The following is a 21,369-nucleotide window of genomic DNA, read 5'->3' as shown; positions in this document are numbered from 1 at the left end:
TTAGTAATTTGGAGGTGTTTTTTCATATGACTAAAGTGTTTGAATTTCTTCATATGAGAACTGGTCATTTCTAATTTTTTTAATATACATGAGTACTTTGTCAAAAAGCTTTTGCTAAATCTACTGACATAATCATATAGTTTATTTATCATATTAATATGACATTTTATTCTAATATGATTTATTTTAATGATGGATGAGTACATGATTTAGATATAATAAATAATATTGCAAGCAAATTATAGGAGAATGGAGCATATTACCTGTCAGATCTATGGATAATGGAAGAGTTTATGATCAAACAAGAGATAGAGAGGATCATGGGAGGTAAAATGAATGATTTTTATTAAATTTAAAAGTTCTTGCACAAACAAAATAAATGCAGCCAAAATCAGAAGGAACACAGGAAACAGGGGAGGAGGAATTTACATACTTTACAATTTAGAACATCTATAAGTTTCTCTAATAAAGACATGATTTCTAAAATATATAGGAAAGTGAGCCAAATTATTTTTTTAAAAGCCGATCCACAACTGCTAAATGGACAGTTTTTCAGACAGTTTTCAGAAGGAATTAGTAACAATAAAATATCAATAGTCACATGAAAAAATTCTCTAAATTACTTAATTAGAGACATGCTAATTAAAACAATTTTGAGATACCATTTCACACTAGTCAGATTGGCTAACATGACAGAAAAGGGAAATGACAAATTCTGGATGGGATGTAGAAGAAATTAGGACACGAACTCATTGTCAGTAGAGTTGTGAACTACTCCAACCATTATAAGAAACAATTTAGAACTGCCCAAAGGGCTATGAAACTTAGTCTTTGATCCAGAAATACTTTTACTCAGTCTATATCCCAAAGATATAGTGAAAGGACCTATTTGTACAAAAATATAGCAGTTATTCATGTGATTGTAGTTTGCATTTCCCAACTGATAGATGGTCAAAGGATATGAATAGGCAGTTTTCAGAGGAAGAAATTAAAGATATCTGTAGTCATAAGAAAAAAATGCTCTAAATCACTATTGATTGGAGAGATGCAAATCAAAACAACTCTGAGATACCACATCACACCTATCAGATTGGCTAACATGACAGAACAGGAAGATGATAAGTATTGGAGGAGATGTGGGATAGTTGGAACACTAATTCATTATTGGTGGAGCTGTGAGGTGATCCAACCATCACAGAGAGCAATTTGGAACTATGCCCAAAGGGCTACAAAAATGTGCATACCCTTTGACCCAGCAATATTGCTTCTAGGACTGTATCCCCAAGAGATCATAAAAATGGGAAAGGGTCCCACATGCACAAAAATATTTATAGCAGCACTCTTTATGGTGGCCAAAAACTGGAAATCAAGGGGATGCCCATCAATTGGAAAATGGCTGACTAAATTGTGGTATATGAATGTAGTGGAATGCTATTGTGCTATAAGGAATGATGAACAGGAAGACTTCAGAGAGGCCTAGAAAGACTTATATGATCTGATACTGAGTGAAAGGAGCAGAACCAGGAAAACTTTGTACAAAGCAACAATCACAGTGTGTGAGGATTTTTTCTGGTAGACTTAGAATCTCATTGCAATGCAAGGACTTAAAAAATTCCCAATGATCTTTTAAGGCAAAATGCCTTCTACATCCAGAGAAAGAACTATGGAATTCAATCACAGATGGTAGCAGATCATTTTCTTTTGTATTGTGTCTTGGTTTGCTCTATGTTTTCTCCCATTCATTTTAATTCTTCTATACAACATGACTATGGTGAAAATTTATTCAATAGGAATGTATGTGTAGAACCTATATAAAATTGTATGCTGTCTTGGGGAGAGGTGGGGGGAGGGAGGGGGATGGAGGGAAAGAAAAAATCTAGCTTGTATGGTAGTGATTGTGGAACACTGAAAATAAATAAATTTTTAAAAAAAAGAATTGTAGTTTGAAGGGATGTCCATCAACTAGGGAATGGATGAATAAGCTGTGGTACATGACTGAAATGGAATACTACTATGCCATAAGAAATAATGATAAAGATGGTTTCAGAAAAACCTGGGAATGATGCAAAGTGAAGTGAGCAGAACGAGGAGAAGACCATACATGTTAATAGCAATATTGTAAGAATGATCAATGATGAAAAGATTGAGCTCCTCTGATCTAAGCAATGTTCTAAGATAATTCCAAAGGAGCCATGATGAAAAATACTATCCAGCTCCAAAGAGGGTACTGATGAGCTCTGAGTGCAGAATGAAGCATATATAACTTTATTTTTCTTAAATTTTTGTGTTTTCTTTTTCATCATAGCTAATATAGAATTATGTTGTATTACTTCACATGTATAAGTGAGATTATATTGCTTGCCTTCTCAAAGGGTGAAGGAAGAACAAGAGGGAGAAAGAGAATTTGGAACTCAAACTTTTAAAAATGAATGCTACAAAAATTTACATGTAGTTGTAAAATATTTAATGAACTAAATAAAAATATAATTAAAATCAATAAGGGACATGTGAAAATATCCAGATGTAAATTAAGACTGAAAATATAAACCTAAAAAAAGTGTGCTCCAAAGAACAAATCACAAAAACAATAATTTTATCAAAGAAAATTATAACTGAAACAATATACCAAAATTTATGAGGTTCAGCTAAAAAATTCTATCTCTTAACATATTATTATCAGCAAAAGAAAAATAAGATATCAATAAATTCGTCATGCAACAAAAAATAGAGAAGTAAAATATCAACTCCCCAACTATATATACACATACATATATACTAAAATAGAAATGCTGAAAATCAAATGACATCACATTAAACATAAAATAATTAAAGCAATAAAACTACATTTTAGATTAATTTTCAGACTGGGAAATATAGATAAAAACGGTTAATGTGGAATGGAAACTCAAGTATGGAGTTGATAAGAGATTGTTAAGCTGTCATCATCTGATCTGGAAATGGAAGGAATGGAGGAAATAGAGTACATGATTGCTAAGTGGCTTCCAATGATATTTGAATATGAAGAATATGAGAATGTACACAGCAAGGGAAGGGGGGCAGAGCCAAGATGGCAGAGTAGAAAGACACACATATGCAGGCTCTCTCCACACAGCCCATAAAATATCTGTAGAGAGGGACTCTTGACAAATTCTGGAGCAGCAGAAGTGGAGAACAACGGAGTGGAGGAGATTTCCAGCTCAGGGTCACCTGAAAGGTTAGTGGGAAACTTCTGTTGCACCATACACAGAGCAGAGCCCAGCCCAGCCTTGGCTGCACAGCTCAGATCAGCTCTGGGAGGATGACACCTCCAGGCAGAATCTCCAGTTGCAGTAGCAGTCATTCACAGATCCCTCAACCCACAGACACCAAAGGTCAGTGACAGGGTTTTTTCAGCTGGCCAGGAAGGGAAAAGGGCCTTCCCATAGCTCCGTCCTCGGGCAGTGGCCCAGAGGCCACATGGGGCAGGTAGCAGCAGTTCCCACAGCAGCCACATACATTGTTGGATCGTAAAAATCCTGGGGGGACTGAGCAGTCAATTCTTACCTCAGCCCTGTGTAAAGGCCCTAAGGGAGCTCATCTTTATCTCACATTGAATGGCAGCCCTGCCCCCATAGCTCATGGCTTCTGGTTTGGCAGACCTGGAGGCCAGGTGGCTGTGGAGAGAAAGCTCTGCTAAGATTCTGGGCACAAAAATCTCTCCCTGCTACCAGACCAGTATACACGCTTGATTGTGCCACCTTGGAGGAACTGGAGATATTACAGATTCCCAGAGTATACCTTACTCTTGACAAAGGACCCAAAAGTCAAGTAACTGGTTGGGAAAATGCCCAAAAAAGGGAAAAAAATAAGACTATAAAAGATTACTTTCTTGGTAAACAGATATCTTCTCCCATCCTTTCAGATGAGGAAGAACAATGCTTACCATCAGGGAAAGACATAAAAGTCAAGGCTTCTGGATCCCAAACATCCAAAACAAATATTCAACGGTCTCAGGCTATGAAAGAGCTCAAAAATGGTTCTGAAAATCAAGTAAGAGAAGTGGAGGAAAAATTGGGAAGAAAAATGAGAGAGATGCAAGAAAAGCATGAAAAGTAGGTCAATACTTTGCTAAAGGAAACCCAAAAAAATGCTGAAGAAAAAAAAACCTTGAAAAATAGGCTAACTCAAATGGCAAAAGAGGTTCAAAAAGCCAATGAGGAGAAGAATGCTTTCAAAAGCAGAATTAGCCAAATCAAAAGGAGGTTCAAAAGCTCACTGAAGAAAATAGTTCTTTCAAAATTAGAATGGAACAGATGGAGGCTAATGACTTTATGAGAAACCAAGAAATCACAAAACAAAACCAAAAGAATGAAAAAATGGAAGATAATGTGAAATATCTCATTGGAAAAACAAATGACCTGGAAAATAGATCCAGGAGAGACAATTTAAAAATTATGGGACTACCTGAAAGCCATGATCAAAAAAAGAGCCTAGACATCATCTTTCATGAAATTATCAAGGAAAACTGCCCTGAGATTCTAGAACCAGGGGGCAAAATAAATATTGAAAGAATCCACCATCACCTCCTGAAAGAGATCCTAAAAGAGAAACTGCTAGGAACATTGTGGCCAAATTCCAGAGTTCCCAGGTCAAGGAGAAAATATTGCAAGCAGCTAGAAAGAAACAATTCAAGTATTGTGGAAATACAGTCAGGAGAACACAAGATCTAGCAGCTTCTACATTAAGGGACTGAAGGGCGTGGAATATGATATTCCACAAGTCAAAAGAACTGGGGCTAAAACCAAGAATCACCTACCCAGCAAAACTGAGTATAATACTTCAGGGGGAAAATGGCCTTTCAATGAAATAGAAGACTTTCAAGCATTCTTGATGAAAATACCAGAGCTGAAAAGAAAATTTGACTTTCAAACACAAGAATCAAGAGAAGCATGGAAAGGTAAACAGCAAAGAGAAATCATAAGGAACTTACTAAAGTTGAACTGTTTACATTCCTACATGGAAAGACAATATTTGTAACTCTTGAAACTTTTTTCAGTATCTGGATAGTTGGTGGGATTACATACACACCCACACCCACACCCACACACGCACGCACGCACGCACGCGCACACACACACACACACACACACACACACACATAGAGAGAGAGAGAGAGAGAGAGAGAGCACAGGGTGAATTGAATAGGATGGGATCATATCTTTAAAAAATGAAATTAAGGGATGAGAGAGAAATATATTGGAAGGAGAAAGGGAGAAATGGAATGGGACAAATTATCTGTCATGAAAGAGGCAAGTAAAAGACTTTTCAGTGGAGGGAAAAGGGGAGAGGTGAGAGAAAAAACATGAAGCTTACTCTCATCACATTTGACTAATGGTAGGAATAAAATGCACACTCATTTTGGTATGAAAACCTATCTTACAATACAGGAAAGTGGGGGAGAAGGGGATAAGCAGGGTGGGGGGGGGATGATGGAAGGGAGGGCAATGGGAGGAGGGAGCAATTAGAAGTCAGCACTCTTGGGGAGGGACAGGGTCAAAAGAGAGAGCAGAAGAAATGGGGGGGGCAGGATAGGATGGAGGGAAATATAGTTAGTATTACACAATGCGACTATTGTGGAAGTCATTTGCAAAACTACACAGATATGGCCTATTTTAAATTGCTTGCCTTCCCAAAGGGAAGGGCTGGGGAGGGAGGGAGGAAGAGAAGTTGCAACTCAAATTTTTGGGAACAACTGTTGAGTATTGTTCTTGCATACAACTAGGAAATGAGAAGTATAGGTAATAGGGTATAGAAAGTTATCTTTTCCTACAGGACATGAGACAATGGGAATAAGGGAAGGGAGGAATGTTGGAAGGGAGGGCAGATTGGTGATAGGGGTAATTAGAATGCTCAGTGTTTTGGGGTGGGGGCAGGGGAGAAATGGGGAGAAAATTTGGAACCCAAAATTTTGTGGAAATGAATGTTGAAAACTTAAATAAATAAATTTAAATACAAAAAAAAAAGAATTCACAGAAAAGAAAAAAAGATTGCAGGGAAATATTGCCCCAATTTTCATAAAAAAATAAAGAGTTTGGAACCTCAAACTATTGTCTGGCAAGTTTGACTTCACTTTTTGGCCAAATTCTCACACACATTATAAAGGTTTTGGAGACTTTGGAAAGGGCTAAGAAATTGAAGTGGTGATAGCTAAGAGTCAGCATGGGTTTATTAAGAATAAGCAATGCTCGAATGAAATTATTTCCTTTTTTGGCAGGTTTCAAAAACAATAGATAAAGGAATGTTGAGGACATAATATATCAGGATTTCAGCAAGGGAAGCTCTCTTTTTTTCCCTGCAATTAAGTGAATTCAAAATTAGTTAGCCATCTAGATCCAAACAGTAATGATTAATGGGTCTGTTGTACTCAAGATGCTTATATGTGACTTGTATGAAGGCAAAAGCACCACACACTGAATTTGCAGAATTTGACAGGGAGCTGGGAGGAATAGTTAATATACTCAGTGTCATAAGTGTAATAAAATACTGGTATCAACAATAGGCTATATCAAATAAGATTAATGTAAAGTTTTACACTCAGGCTCAAAAAACAATTGGACAATTACTAGAGACAAGGTTAGATGACAATTCATTTGGAAAACACCCAGGATTTTATCAAATTTGAAGCCCAATGAGTCAATGGAATGAAAGAGTAAAAAAACAAAATTCAATTCATGCAAACTGGCTTTGCTACGGATCTGCTTTTCTCTGTCCTGCTCAGATCACATTTGTAGAATTGTGTTCTTTCTGGGGAAGGATATTTTATGAAAGATAGTGACAAGCTGGAATATTTCCAGAGGACAACCAGAATAATGAGACACAAAAATATGCCACATGTAAATTAATTGAAGCATTTGAGAATTATTAGTCTGAAGAATGAAAGACAAAGCCACAAGTCTTCTTTGATTTGAAAGACTGTCATATGGAAGGAGAGTGAGATTTGTTGTGTTTAGTCAGAGAGGGTAAAACTAATAGCAATGGGTGAAAGAAGCAGATTTCAGCTCAATATAAGGAAGAAAATGTTCATTATTGCAGCAGTCCAAAAGCAGGGTAGGTTGTTTCATAAAGCCTAGGAAGCATTTCTCTAACACTGAAGATTTTTGAACAGGAGATGGATTACTCCAGAATAGTAAAAAATTAATTCCTGCTCAGATATGAATTGCATTTGATGGCCTTTCATGATAACATCTGGGGAGGACAAAGTAGACAGAGCCCTGGGCCTGGAGTCAGGATAGACCTGAGTTCAAATCTGATCTCGGATACTTCCTGTGTGACCCTAGGAAAATCATTTAATTCCATTTGCCTTAGTTTCCTCATCTGTAAAATGAGTATAATAGTAGTACCTACAGCCAAGAGTTGTTGTAAGTCTAAAAGAGATAATATTTGGAAAGTGTCTAGCACATAATAGATGCTACATAAATGCCAATTCTCGTTATAATTCTTATTATTCCCTTTGAAATCTGAGATTCCGCTGTCCATAACGATTCATTGAGGGAAGGAATCCCAGATAGTCTCTGAAAAATAGTCTTACTTTACAAGCAAAATTATAGAGCTCTTCTTCTGTTATCATCTCCAAAAACTGGAAATTTGAGATCCAATCTCTAGTATTAGTCCTTTCTTTGATTAACTCAGATCTAACCTGATTCTTGGAACCTGGGTAGGGAGGTGTATCAAGAGCTCATCAAAGACCTATCTAGGTTCAGCTGTGGCCAAGGCAAAGCTGTTTCCAGGCTGTTGGGATCCCATGACTATATTTCTTTCAGATATCTCATCAATAACAGATTGAATTGCGACTAGCTCCCTGGTAGATGTGGCCCCATGTAAGAGAGGTAAACACACGGGAGGGATGCTAGCACAGGTTCACTCTTGGTCTGGTCAGACAGGAAGGAAAAGAAGACAGCTTCAGAGTGATTAATAATTTTACTTTATTCTAGTCTGTTCTCACAAGAGGGTTTGCTGATAATGACAGCACCAACTCCGACAGCATTCCTAATCACCCTTCTCTCAGGGGCCAACATGAAGAGGGGTTCAATTATCCCTACATCCTTTTGGGGTCAATGAAGACAGGCACAGATTATGCACTCCCATAAACCCTCTCAAGCCTCAGTGGGGGCTATTTGAGGGAAACACAGATCCCCCCAACTGTTGACAGGGGCCATTCAAGGCATGCACAGCATTCCAGCTTGTGCATTCAGTCCTGAGGGTTCCCCACTCATTGACCAGTGCTCACCTTCTTTATAGGGCAATAGACAAAGAAGCCATCTTGCCAGCAACAGTCTCACAATTTTACATCATCTCACTCTTATATCTCACTGCACAGTCACAGTGGATATTTACAATTTAAGCACAAATATTTATATTATTCATCATTATATATTGATGCACAAGCATAGTGGAGATGTTTTCAATCATGATTGTGAGAACTCATATCTAACACCTGGGAACAAGAGATTGTTATGGCTATGGATCCTGGGAACTAAACTATAAGAAAAAAATAACAAAAATCCACTTTACGCACACTAAAATCCACCTTACTTACACTCCATTAAACTGTGTGTTAAAAAAACTCACCTGTTCTGCCCCACTTTTTTTTTATGAATCCATCACTACTTTGTATTCTGATGGCCATTTAGTAGAGAGCAAATCCTACTACAACTGAGGGATACCTATAGGAACTGGACTTGTGATTTCATTTGCTCATTCAGAAACAGAAAACACCTGGAGGAGGAAATTCCCTCTACCAGTTCAGGCCATTACCTTCTCTGCAACTTTAAGCCTTAAAGAACTACCTAGAGCCCTTAGAGAGCAGGGGGCCAGAATGTCAGAAATGGAACTTGAACTCAGGTCTTGCTGGCTCCAAAGCCAGCTCACTATCCACTATAAATGCTGCCTAACATTCTTGGACAAAGTCTAAAGTCTTACTTTGGACTATTAATCTATTATTTAAATCTTGTTTGAAATAAGGCTGGACTTGAATCTTTTTTTCTATGCCCAGAGGGGATTCACTATAAAAGGATATGACCTATTAAAGGTTCATTTTGTGGGTCCTTATAAATAGTAATTACTTCTCAAAGTTCTATGCTTAATATAATTTCTGAAGGGAAAACCTTGGTCAGGGTTTCTGTGATTGAATGATGGAGGCTTTTATTTGTTGAAATCTTATTGAGGAGACCATCTGGTAAACACAATCTGGAGTCTCCCAGTGCACTGTGTACTTGCTAATGAGGACCTCACTTCCAGTATTAATACAGAGCAAATAGTCTTCTCAGAACACAACAGCCAGAGGGGAAAGATGATATCTGAAATCAAAAAGACGGACAATGGTAAACTCCAAGCTTAGAGTACTTACATTTCTAGATATCCACATACTTCCTTCCACTATTGAAAATAAAATTCAATTATTTTAAAAAATGAATTCATATACTTAATTTTAAATTAAAAATTAAATATGCAGTTACATTATGATGTAAATATGCCTGCAGCAACTTATTACTCCCTCTGTATCCCTTTTCATTCTCTTTTTTTAGTGATCAGATTTGGAATTTCTTTCATTCATTAAATATTTATTAAGCACTGACTATATACTAGCTACTATGGTAGCGGCTGGGAAGACAATTTCAGAAGAGAAGCAAGCCCTGTCTTCAAAGAGCTCATATTCTACTAGGGTGAAAAAACATAAACAGATAAATCAAAATGCAATTTTTATGAAGTAATTTCAGGGGAAGCATACTAATATCGAGTAGGAGTAGGGAAAGACCTCTTACAGAAGGTAGGATTTGGGATGAGCTTTGAAGAAAGCTAAGGATTCCAAGAGGCAGAAATGGGGAGGGAGTACATTACATGATATGAAGGTAGAAGGTAGAATGTTGTATTCAGAACTACAAGCCCGCTAATTTGAATGGAGTGTCAAATTCAAGAAAGGGAATAATGAATTAGCAAGTCTCCTAAACAAGAATGGAGCCAGATCATTCTGGAATTAAATTGCCAGCGAAATATATGTTTTATCTTGGAAGCTATGCTAGGAAACACTAAAGTCTTCTCAAGTTGGAGAAACATATTCAGACCTGTGGTTAAGGGGTATCCATTTGACAATTGATTGGTCTGGAGAGGTAAAAGTTTGGAGCCAAGGAGACCAATTAGGAAGCAATTATAATAGTATAGGCAGGAGGTGGTAAAAGCTTCAGCTAAGGTGTGCGACTGGAAAGGTGACAGATAAGGGGTGCTCTGGGGGTGCAATCAATAAGGCAGCAACTGATTTGATATAGAGAAGTGTGAGACAGGCAAGAGATGAGGATGACTCTGAGGATTCAAAACTGGGTGAATGGAAGGATGGCAGCTGATTAAAAAAAAGCAAAGTTGGAAAGAAGGATTGGTTTGGGGAAAAGATAATGAGTTCCAATTTCAAGGAATGGAAATAAAGTGTCAGACTAGGTTGATTTAATGACAGGATTGTTGATTTTATAAAAACCAATTTAGTCAAAAACTTACTCATGCCAGAGAGATCATTATCATCCAAAGTCTGTATTTTGACTTGGTTCAGAAAAGCGAAGATATATGTGTATAGGCTTAAACCTAGGAATTTTGTTGTTAGTCGTTTTCAGTCATTCCCAAATCTTTGTGGTTCCATTTGGGGTTTTCTTGGCAAAGATATTGGAATGATTTGCCATTTCTTTTTCTAACTCATCTAATAGAAGAGGAAACTGAGGCATATAGTGTTAAGTGACTTGCCCAGGGTCATACAGTCAGTATATGAGACTGGATTTGATCTCAAGAAGAGGAATCTTCCTGATTCCAGGCCTGGCACTTCATCCAGTACACCACCTAGCTACCCTAAATCTAGGAAATCAGCCTAATAAAAGTCAATGATTAATTGTGGGTGGTCCATATATACATAAGAAACTATGCAGTGTGAATACTGATGTAAAAAAGTAAATCTTCATGATCCAACCTAGAGTCAACAAATCCTAGCCTCCTTTGAATTCACAAGTCAAATAAAGCAGGTCATTCAGTTATATAAAGTTTAATATAGGGAATGGTAGAATTCCTTTGTATTTAAATGAAGTATAATGAGAAGTACAATGTTAAGAACCAGAGTGGTAATAATGCTCTTGTTTTATTATGGCTTGTTCAGATGACATCTAGAATATTACGTTTAGTTCTAAGTGAGGCATTTTAGGGAGGATTTCCACAAACTGAAGAGCATTAAGCAGAGATCAGTCATGAAGAGCCTCAAGATTATTCCATGTAAAAATCAGTTGAAGGAATTGGAATTTTTAGACTGGAAAGAGACAACTTAGGGGACACATGATAACTCTCTTTGAGGATCTAAAAGGTTCTTTCATGGAACAATCTTTAGACCTATTATGCTAGTTCTACTGAAAGGCAGGAACAAGAGTAAAACTACAATGATGAAGAAATTAATAAGGGACAAATTTAGACTTGATATAAGAAAAAAACTCTTAATTAAGAGTAGAATGAGACGGCTCTGGTGGTAGTGTGTTCTCCGTCACTGGAGGTTTTCAAGCAAATCTGAATGACCACTTGATTAAAGGATTCTTTCTTCAATTGCATTTGGATTAGGTGGCGTTTAAGGAGACCCCTTCCATCTCTGAGATTCTCTGTGTTGCTATCCTCACCCCATATGTTGGTCCTGATAAAAGAATTTCCAAATTTTAAATGTAGTCCAGACTGGACCAGTCTCTAACCAGAGCCAAACAAAGCAGGCCAGAGGCAGGTGAGTCAGGAGTCAAACAGCAATTTAATTAATTTCAGAGTGAGGAAAACAGGTTTACAAACCAAAGTCCCCCTGAGAAGGAGTGCTTGTGGCTTGTGTGCATGGGTAGGTTTTATAAGCATGAAAACCACAGAAAGGCAGGACACAACATATTCATTCTGGAGTCTTGAGTAAACAGTTCATATGGCAGGCCCATATGTGCAGGCATTTTGGGGGGACAATAGAGGAGTTCTTGGCTCGTGTGGACACAATCCAAATTATTAGAATCACTGAGTTTTATGATTAGCTCAAGTCTTAAGAGTTATTAAGCCTTATGATCATTCAGTGGGGTACAGAACCAGTCAGTGGTGCAGAAACAGGAGCACAGCACCTGGTTCAACCAACTTAGTTGTAACCAATATAAGAATTGTTCAGAGTGTCAAGGTGGTGTGATCACTTTCTGTGGCATCACATCAGCTGCAGGTACAGCTACAGGCCAGAATCTCCTGGGAAATAGGGGAGCTCCAACAAAACTAGACCGTTTAATCTTTACACATATCATATCTATTAATGTGAAAATCATAAATCCCATGATAGTCCCTTTAATCAGATATTATCTCCCTCTCTCTCTGAACCACCATAGGACTCATTACATCCTAGACTATCATATTCTGTGTAATCTCTAACGACTTTCCTAGTTCTAAAGTTCTAATTCTCCAATGACTAATTTCATATTAATATTTATTAAGGGCAGCATGTAGCATAGTGGAGAATGTAAGACCTGAGTAAGTTCAAATCCAAGCCAACTACTTAGTAGTTCTATGCTCATGGACAAATCATTTCATTCTTCCCTCTAAACCTTGGTTTCTCTATTTGTAGGTTGGGATAATAATAACTACAGTACCTACTTTGAAGGGTTGTTGTAATGATCAAATGAAATAATTATATAATGAACTTTATAAACTATAAACTTCCATAGATATAAACTATCATTATTATTTTTTTATCATTTTGGCTTGTCTTAGCAGACTTATAGTGAAGTGACCCAATGATTTGTTAACTCAAAAAAAAATAAGCACCTTATAAATAACTTTCCAATTCTTTTGGCTTAAGTTTAAGAGGTTAAGGGATGCCCCAGTTTAAGATCACCATGGAGCTATGAGATTCATTTCATCCTATATGGACCTTTTCTAAAACAAAAGATCAATCTAACTCACCACGTAACTCATATGACTTCTAGTAAGCCTCTGTATTTTCTAATCTCATTCAAGTGAGACAATGCCATTCAACTATTCAATAAACTATTATACCCAGAATAAAATAGCATCTATTTAGGATGTCCTGGGATCACAGATTTAAAACTAGAAGAGATCTTAGAAATCATCTAGTCCAAATCCTTCATTTTTTATTTATATAAACTGAGGCCCCAATAGAAGTGAACCATTCAGAAGCATATGTAAAATAAGGGGTAGAGTTGGCATTTAAATAAAGCTGCTCTGACTACATAGCCAGCAATCCTCCCATTGTACCATGCTGCCTTCTCTAAATATTATATCTCTCCTAGGGCCTAGCATAGTGTTCTGTACATAGTAAGTTAAATTAATTAAATGGATAAATAAATGAATGAAAAGCATATACGTATATGGCATTTCAGAAGCTAGGTGGTGCAATGGATAAAGGACATTAATCTTAGTGAGTTCAAATCTGGCCTCCGACACTTACTAGCTGTGTGACCCTGGGCAAGTCACTTAACTCAGTTTGCCTCAGTTCTTTGTCTGTAAAATGATCTAGAGAGAGAAACGGCAAACAGCTCCAATATCTTTGCAAGAAAAACCCAAATGGGGTCAAAAAGAGTCAGACCCGACTGAAAACAACTAAAAAACAAATACAGTATTTAACAATGCTTCACATTAGTATCATAGAACACACTCTAAGTGGCACAAGAATAGAAAAAAAACAACACTAAAGAGATAAGCACAACCAGGGGCTTAGGAGCACATCCAAGAGAGAAGAAATCTTTTAATACCATCAACTAGTGATCCTAAAGAAACCACAGAACTAGGATACTCAATTGTACAAAGCTCCATATTCAGTCCTTGATGCAACATTTCAAATAATCAGATCACAAAATATAAACAATAAAACTGGAATATATAGCTAAGACTATTTTGCCCCATTTAATTGCAAATGTTTGTGTTTACCAGAAAAACATGGGATAATGCCAGTCAAGTCAGCAATCTTGGTTAATCTCTGCTAATTTTGGAAAGGACTAAGCAAAACTACTTTATTAGTTCTCTATGCTATTGATGAGCTACCACCATTGTTCATAAGACATTCTGGCTCTCTCTGGAGAGTGCTTCGGGTGGGTTTCAATTAAGCTTGAGTCTTTTCTGCAAAGATTTTTAAATTAACATTCACCAGACTTCTTGCCAACTCCCACAGAATGAAGTAACTTCTGCTCAACCAATATGCTGAATATTAGATTAGTCTCAATGAGTCAGACCCAGAAGAGTGAAATTCACACCCCAAGAAAATAAAATTCCAATAATGTTCAGGGCACGGTTGTAATTTACAAAAGTCAAAATATGCTTCACTGGCTGTTGAAATTTGATCCTACCTTCTCACCATAATATTCAGACATGGAGATTATTACGGGCTCTTTTTTTGGTCAGTTCTGATCCTAGATTTCTCTAAAATAATAAGCAAATAAGAAATGCCATATAAAATCAGATCAATGGTTCATCAAGTTCAACATTCTACCTCAGATGCCAAGGACTACTCTGTAAGGGATTATATTTGTCCTTCAAGGCACCCTCTTCAAAAGGTCATGCTTCCTTCAGATGCTTTGCTTTAGAAATCATCTATTTCTCTTTTACAAGTTTAGATGAACCTATCTTTAAAAATCCATTGTTGAATGAATGACTTTATATCATATATACTCCCAGATTACCTTGTATTTTGTAAATAGATAGATAGATATTATATAAATACTTATATAAAATATATGCGGTCTCTTCTAAAACAGATCCAAAAAAGGAGATAAAGAGTGGTCAGACAAGTAGCAAGACACTGGAGAGAATAAAAACCTAAGGAAGAGAGGATTTTGAGTAAGGAGGTTACAATAAACAGTGTGAAAGGTTGCAGGGAGGTGAAAAAGCATGAGTACTAAGTCCTTAGATCTGACAACTAAGATTTCAAAGAGTTTAGGAGTGAGTAAGAAGGAAAGAAGTGGAGGCACCCTATGTAGATAACTTTCTCAAGGATTGTAGACAAGAGAAGAGATATAGGAGAATAGCTAGTGAAGATGAACAGATCAAGTGACTTTTTTGGTTTTGTTTTCTGAATCAAGAAGACACCAACATATTTATAGGCAGTAGCAAAAGAGACAGTAGAGAGGGAGAGATTGAAGACTAGGAATTTAGAAAATAGAGAAATGGATCTACTGGAGAATTTGGTAAAGAGAGATTAATAAACAGTTCATATAGAAGGATTTGCCTTGGCAAAGAGAAGGGCCACCTTTTCATATGAGACAGGAATAAAGGAGTAGATTATGAAGGATGACATCAGAAAAACATGGGTTGAGAAGTCAAAGAAAAGTCAGCTTTTGGTAATTGGTCAAATTGCCTCAATTTTTTCAGTGAATTATGAGACTAAGTTCTCAGCTGAAAGTGTTCTGGGAGGGGTTATAGTGGAATGCTTAAGGAAAGAATAGAAAGTTTGGAACAAAGACTGGGGAAAGTGGGGTAGATAACTATCAAGGGAAGATTCAAAAGATTGTTCTGCTTCATGAAAGGCCCAGTTAAGATTGGATAACATAACATAGTGGACTCACAAAAAAGTTTCATAAATTCCTCCAGGTCTACTCAACGTTAAATAAATAGGAGCAAAGGAGGCAGATTATAGGAACAGAACAGAGTTGAGGTTTGGCAAAGAATAGTTGACTCAGGACAAAACAGGAAAGGATTTGAGAGTAGAAGACATTAGAATTGAACTGTGTCACCAGTGGCTAAAGCTAGAGGTCAATGTAACCAGTGCAGAGGTAATAATCTAAAAAAGAACTGAATAGTGGAGGGAATGGAAGTTACTGTGATGATGAAGAACATGATTAGGGAATATAAGACATAGGAAAATATGCAATAATAAAGGAATATGATCAAATTAAGGAACTCTAAAGTTCATAAACATGGCAACAGAATATTTGGGATGATACCTAGATCAACAGCATGACCATGCATGTGTGTAACTGAGTGGAGATGACAGAAAGGTCATCAATGAGTAGAATGAAGAACCTAAAAATTATGGTATTTGAAGAAGTGAAGGCTTCTAGCATGAAGGCAAGAGTTGGAGTGAGAAAAAACTGAGATCCAGCTGCTAAACTCACTGAGGAAGGAAGAATATCCAGGGAGGAACAGGGTCAACACATAATATCCACTAATATCTGCTTTGGGTGGTCAGTTTAAATAGCATGACCCTCAAAGGAGGAGAAGTGATGGAGTGATGGTAGTATGAGAGTCTATAAGTGGAATGGGAAGCATCTTCACATGGACTGTGACTGCCTTTTGATAGTCAGTGAGTTGAAGTATGAAGGAAAGTGTGGCCAATACTGGAAAAAGATGACAGGGAAAGAAGTTATCAATAGGAGGAGCTTAGGTTTCTGTGAATGTCAGAAGATGGAAGTAATGAGAGATTTAGGGAAAAAAGGAAACTTGTTAATTATAGATCAAGCATTCCAGAGGTCACAATGGGAAAGGTGGACACATATGGAGGTAGGAGGGGAGGGGAAAATGGATTCACTTGTATAGGGGTGGGGAGTTAGGCAATTGGCATAGAGGGATTTGTACTTAAGCAGCAAAGGTTTCACAGAATTGCTGGTATGGGGAGTATATTAACCAAATAGGGATGAGTATCAGTGTTTAGAAATAGTTCCATTGACTGATTAGATTGTTCGAGTTTCTCCCTCCTTCAAAGGATACCTTAATTACAGGTTGTTATATTATGTCCTGTGAGGCATCAGAAAGCAAATTTCCCAGTAAGGAGGTTTAGGTGGAAGTATGGCTTAGTAAGTCAGTGAGCCTGATCAGTATGAAAAAACAAAAAAGGGTTTTAAGGCATGCCTTACTCTGAAGAAGAAGAAGACCCTGGGGTCCTCTAGATGCATAATTGTGGGTGGCAGGGTCTTAATGGGAGCACTGTTACAAATCTAGGATATTTTATCTGTCAAGATTAATTTTTAATATAATTGCATAGGAAGTTTACTATTAAATGAATCATTAATTTTTTTAATAGTGCAATTCTCCCACATCAGAGTGAGGTCATTCAATCCTTCAAAAAGCCAACAACGAATGTCCTCAAAGAGACTGCTGGAACCTACTCATTTATCAAAATTCTACACCTGTTCCCAACCCCAGGACAGCTCTCTGATCTTGTCTTTGATTTGTTTCCTTGTGTTATGAATCTCTCTGGACTACCTTGGTTTTATGCCTTTGACCAAATTCCATCAAAGTTCTAAACTCTCTCTTAAACTACCTGGCCTTGGACTTTAGAACTCCCTTGTCTTTGCTGGATCTGACTTGGTTGGTTTCCAGTCCTCAGTAAGCAGCTCCCCAACAATTACCACCACCACCATTCCTAAGGGACGGTGGAAGGATTTGAATGTTGTCTCACACATTTTTAGATGTATGACCATGAGCAAAAGACCTTTAAACTCTGAGACTCACTTTTTTGTCTGTAAAATGGTTAGGTTAATACCAAGAGTACATTTCTCAAGAAGTACTTAAGAAAATCAAATGAAGTCATATATATAAAGCTCTTTGTACAATCCTAAAACTCTATATTAACACTGACTATTATGGCCCTTTGGGCAGCTAGATTGTAGATGGAATGCCGGACCTGGAGTCAGGAAGACTCATCTTCATAAATTCAAATCTGACCTCAGACAGTTGTGTGACCCTGGATAAATCACTTAACCCTGTATGCCTCAGTTTCTTCATCTGTAAAATGATCTAGAGAAGGCAATGGTAAACCACTCCAATATTCTTGCCAAGAAAACCCCAAATAAGGTCACAAAGAGTGGGACACAACTAAAACAACTGAACAACAAAGTATGCCCCATTATTCTTACTGCTGACCTGGAGCCCCATCAAAAAAGCCCGAGTACAAATTCTGCTTCGGATACTTATTAACTATGTGACTCTGGAGAAGACATTCTCTCAGCATCAGTTTTTTCCTCTTTAAAATAAGGATAGTATGGTTGTTGTGATGATTAAACCAATTAGATGTATTTAAAATGCTTTGCAAATGTTAAATATAAATACTAATCGTCAACATCATTATCACCATCATCATCACCTACATGCCTATGGAGAAGAGTCAACGTACTCCTCCTTCAATCCCAATCCTGCAAACATTGTTCCCCACTTTGAGCAATCAGATTTCCCTCCTTCTTTCCTCTGTCAAAATTTGTGATGCTTCTTGCCTTAAATTCCCTCATGACCTTCATCAGCTCTTGAAATCTGGCATCTAATCTCTCTGCTGAAACTACTCCCTTGCAAGTCTCCAATGAAACCTTCTCTGTCCAATCACTGGCTGTTTTTCATTCCTGGATCTGCCTGTAGCATCAGACATTATTGGACACCAAACAACTTATTGCTGTGTCCCCCCTTGGCTTCTCTGTCAGTATATTCTCCTGAGGGGAAGGGGAATCATAGGATAATGTTCATCATTAAAGATGAACATAAACGTAGAGAACATCAACACTCATTTTATAGATAAGGAAACTGAGGCTGAGAGAGGCATAACCTACCAGGGGTCACACAGTGAGTGACTAAACCATATTTAAACTCAAATTTTTCTCAAGGGATTTCCTTAATATATTTGATGAGCTTTCCAGAAGTGAATCTTTGCCCGGAACCTATGAATGTTCTAAACCTCCCCCTATATAATGAGTGTGGACATGCTCATTGGTCTTTTGACCCTAGATTTATAGTTGGAAGAGACCTTAGAGGCCCTTCCCCCAAACTCATTTTTCAGATGAGGAAACTGAAGCACAGAGATAATAAAGCAACTTGTCAGGTTGTGCAATTAATAAACCCCCAAGATGGAATTCGAATCCAAATCCTACTAATTCCAGGCTTAGCACCCTTTATCATGCTATCTTTCTTGTTAAGATTACAAAAGGTTAAATCTTAGTGCTTCAGTGTTTCTAATCACTCTATGTCTTCTGATTTTGCTGCCCCATTTTCTTTTTCTCTCTCCCCCAATGAGCATGTTCCCCCAAATTGTCCACAGTTCCCTTCTCTTTCTTTATTCTCTCCCTTGACAATTTTGCTCATTTCTCTTGTAGCTTCAAATTATCTCTTAGTCAAGGCTTCAAAAGACCCCAAAGACATTATTGTCTCCAGTAAGAGAAGAAGCTAACTTCAGGGGCACTGAAAAACAACCTAAAAACTATAAGAGGAATCTTTGTGGGGAGAGGGGAGAAAAGAATATCTACAACCCTAGACTTCCTTCCCCTCCCACCACACACACACACACACACACACACACACACACACACACACACACACAGAGTTATGAAGAAAATTCTCAAAGGAACAGGAAACCCAGTAGCCTTGCCAAACTGAACCTACTTCAAGTACAAACAAATTCAGTAACTTGGGATTTAGATAAGATTAGAATTGGCTGACTCAGGAGAACTAAAATAATTAGGTTCAGTCAGCAAAGAAAACCTGACTCCATGTTGAATTTGTATTGAAGACTGGCCTTAAGTGTTCTGATTTCTTGTCATTTCAAGTGATTTTCCCATTTTTATTGCCTTTTCAAATTCTTTCTAGAACTTGGTAAATCCATAGAATTCCCTATATTTACTAGCAATAAAAAATCTTTTATCTGACCTAATAACAGATGATCCATTTTCAGAAATAGAAAGGCAGGAGAGAACTTGTAAACCTGTTTCCCTTTTTGTTGGGGATATGGATGAGAGAAAGGGTGATATTAAGCATTATCCAGGTAGCTGATGAGCCAGACCCTGACCTCTTAGAGGAGTTAGCGATTGCTGCCACCATGGTCAAGAGACATCTAATCTAATCATGAGCATGACATCAGTTCATCAGTAGGTGTTTGTGGTGTACATTTTCTGTGCCCAGTTATATATGAGAGACTGTGGAGGAATCAAAGAATGTATGTAATGAATGTAATGCACCTCATAATATTTACTATCTAGTCCGAACATACATGAAACAGAACATTATAATATAATTATAGACTGGGTTGTGATGATAACAAACAGACTCATGTAGTGGAAAGAACACTGGTCCTGGAGTAAGAAAACCTGAGATTGAATACTTACAATATGAATCTATGTGATCTTGGACAAATGAAATGATTGGTTCTTAAACTTCATAATCTTTAAAATAAGATAATTACTCTAGATAGATGATCTCTGAGAGATTCCACTTCTGGATCCTAAAATCCAGATCTGGATCCTTCCTAAGCAAGGGGAATACAGTGAAGGGAGGTGTGTGTGTGTGTGTGTGTGTGTGTGTGTGTGTGTGTGTGTGTGTGTGTGTGCATGTGTGTGTGCATGTAAAATGGAGTAGAACCACAGATCTGGGAACTTGAAAAGGACCTCATAGGCTATCTACTCCAAGCTATGTAACAGAAGAAGCCCCAAAAAATGGTCAACTTGACTCATTCCCGCTTTAGACAGAGCTAACTTTAAGATTTCTTTTTCTTTAATACCAAAGCAAAGTTTGCCTTGTTACAATTTTTGCTCATTGCTTCTGGATCTGCTCTCTGAGGACAAAGATAACAAATCCAATCCCTCTTGCCCATAACAGCCCATCAAATCCTTGAAAATAGCTCTGGTATCTACCCTGTCTTCTCCAAGCTAATAAGCCCAATTCTTTCAAACTGATTTTCATATATCATAGACTCAAGGCCTTTCAACAACCCTGTTGCACTCCTCTCAATATTTTCCAGTTTTTCAATGGTCTTCTTAAAATGTGATAAAAATTCCAGATGAGGTCTGACAAGCACATTGTAGGGAAACTATTACCTACCTTTCCCAGAGAGCTATGCATCTCATAAAGTGCTCTAAGATTGTATAAAGGCTTTTTTGGGTACCATATCACCCTGCAGATTTATAATGAATTCTCAGCCCAATAAACAATCAGATCTTTTTTTCTTTCTTTTTAAAATTTTTTTTGATGCAGTTTGTTTTTACATCACAAACATTGACAGGAAGACCTGTAAGAGGTCTTCTCCTCTTCTACCCCAAAGAGTAACATCAAATGATCACCTGCTCAAAAAGAATTCATAGAAGAATTTTAAAAAGACTTTAACAATCAAATGAGAGAGCCCGAGGAGAAAAACTTTAAAACAAAAAAGAATAATTCAAGAAAAACAAGAAGATTAAGAAAAAAAGTCAACCAAATTAGGAAAAGAGATCCAGAATGTTAATGAAGAAAAAGACTCCTTGAAAATCAGAATTGGGCAAGGGGAGGCCAATGAAGTTATAAAAGATCAAGAAATAATAAAAGAAAACCTAAAGAATGAAAAATAGAAGAGAATGTGAAACATCTCATAAGAAACACAACTGATCTGGAGAACAGATCAAAAAG

General features: G+C 37.3%; 1 long non-coding RNA gene across 1 annotated transcript in view; it reads right to left on the bottom strand.

The window, feature by feature from the left end:
* Positions 1 to 8,756, bottom strand: part of LOC140498245 (uncharacterized) — a 30,912-nt gene extending 22,156 nt beyond the window's left edge. Inside the window, exon 1 of the long non-coding RNA XR_011965036.1 lies at positions 8,608 to 8,756. This is a non-coding gene — a long non-coding RNA (uncharacterized lncRNA). The remainder of the gene's footprint in view (positions 1 to 8,607) is intronic.
* Between the last annotated feature and the right edge of the window lie 12,613 nt (positions 8,757 to 21,369).

Source organism: Notamacropus eugenii, chromosome 4 (genome assembly GCF_028372415.1).
Source record: "Notamacropus eugenii isolate mMacEug1 chromosome 4, mMacEug1.pri_v2, whole genome shotgun sequence".
NCBI classification, from domain to species: Eukaryota; Metazoa; Chordata; class Mammalia; order Diprotodontia; family Macropodidae; genus Notamacropus; species Notamacropus eugenii.
The sequence above is the reverse complement of the archived record's forward strand: the minus strand, read 5'-3'. Positions and strand labels throughout refer to the sequence as shown.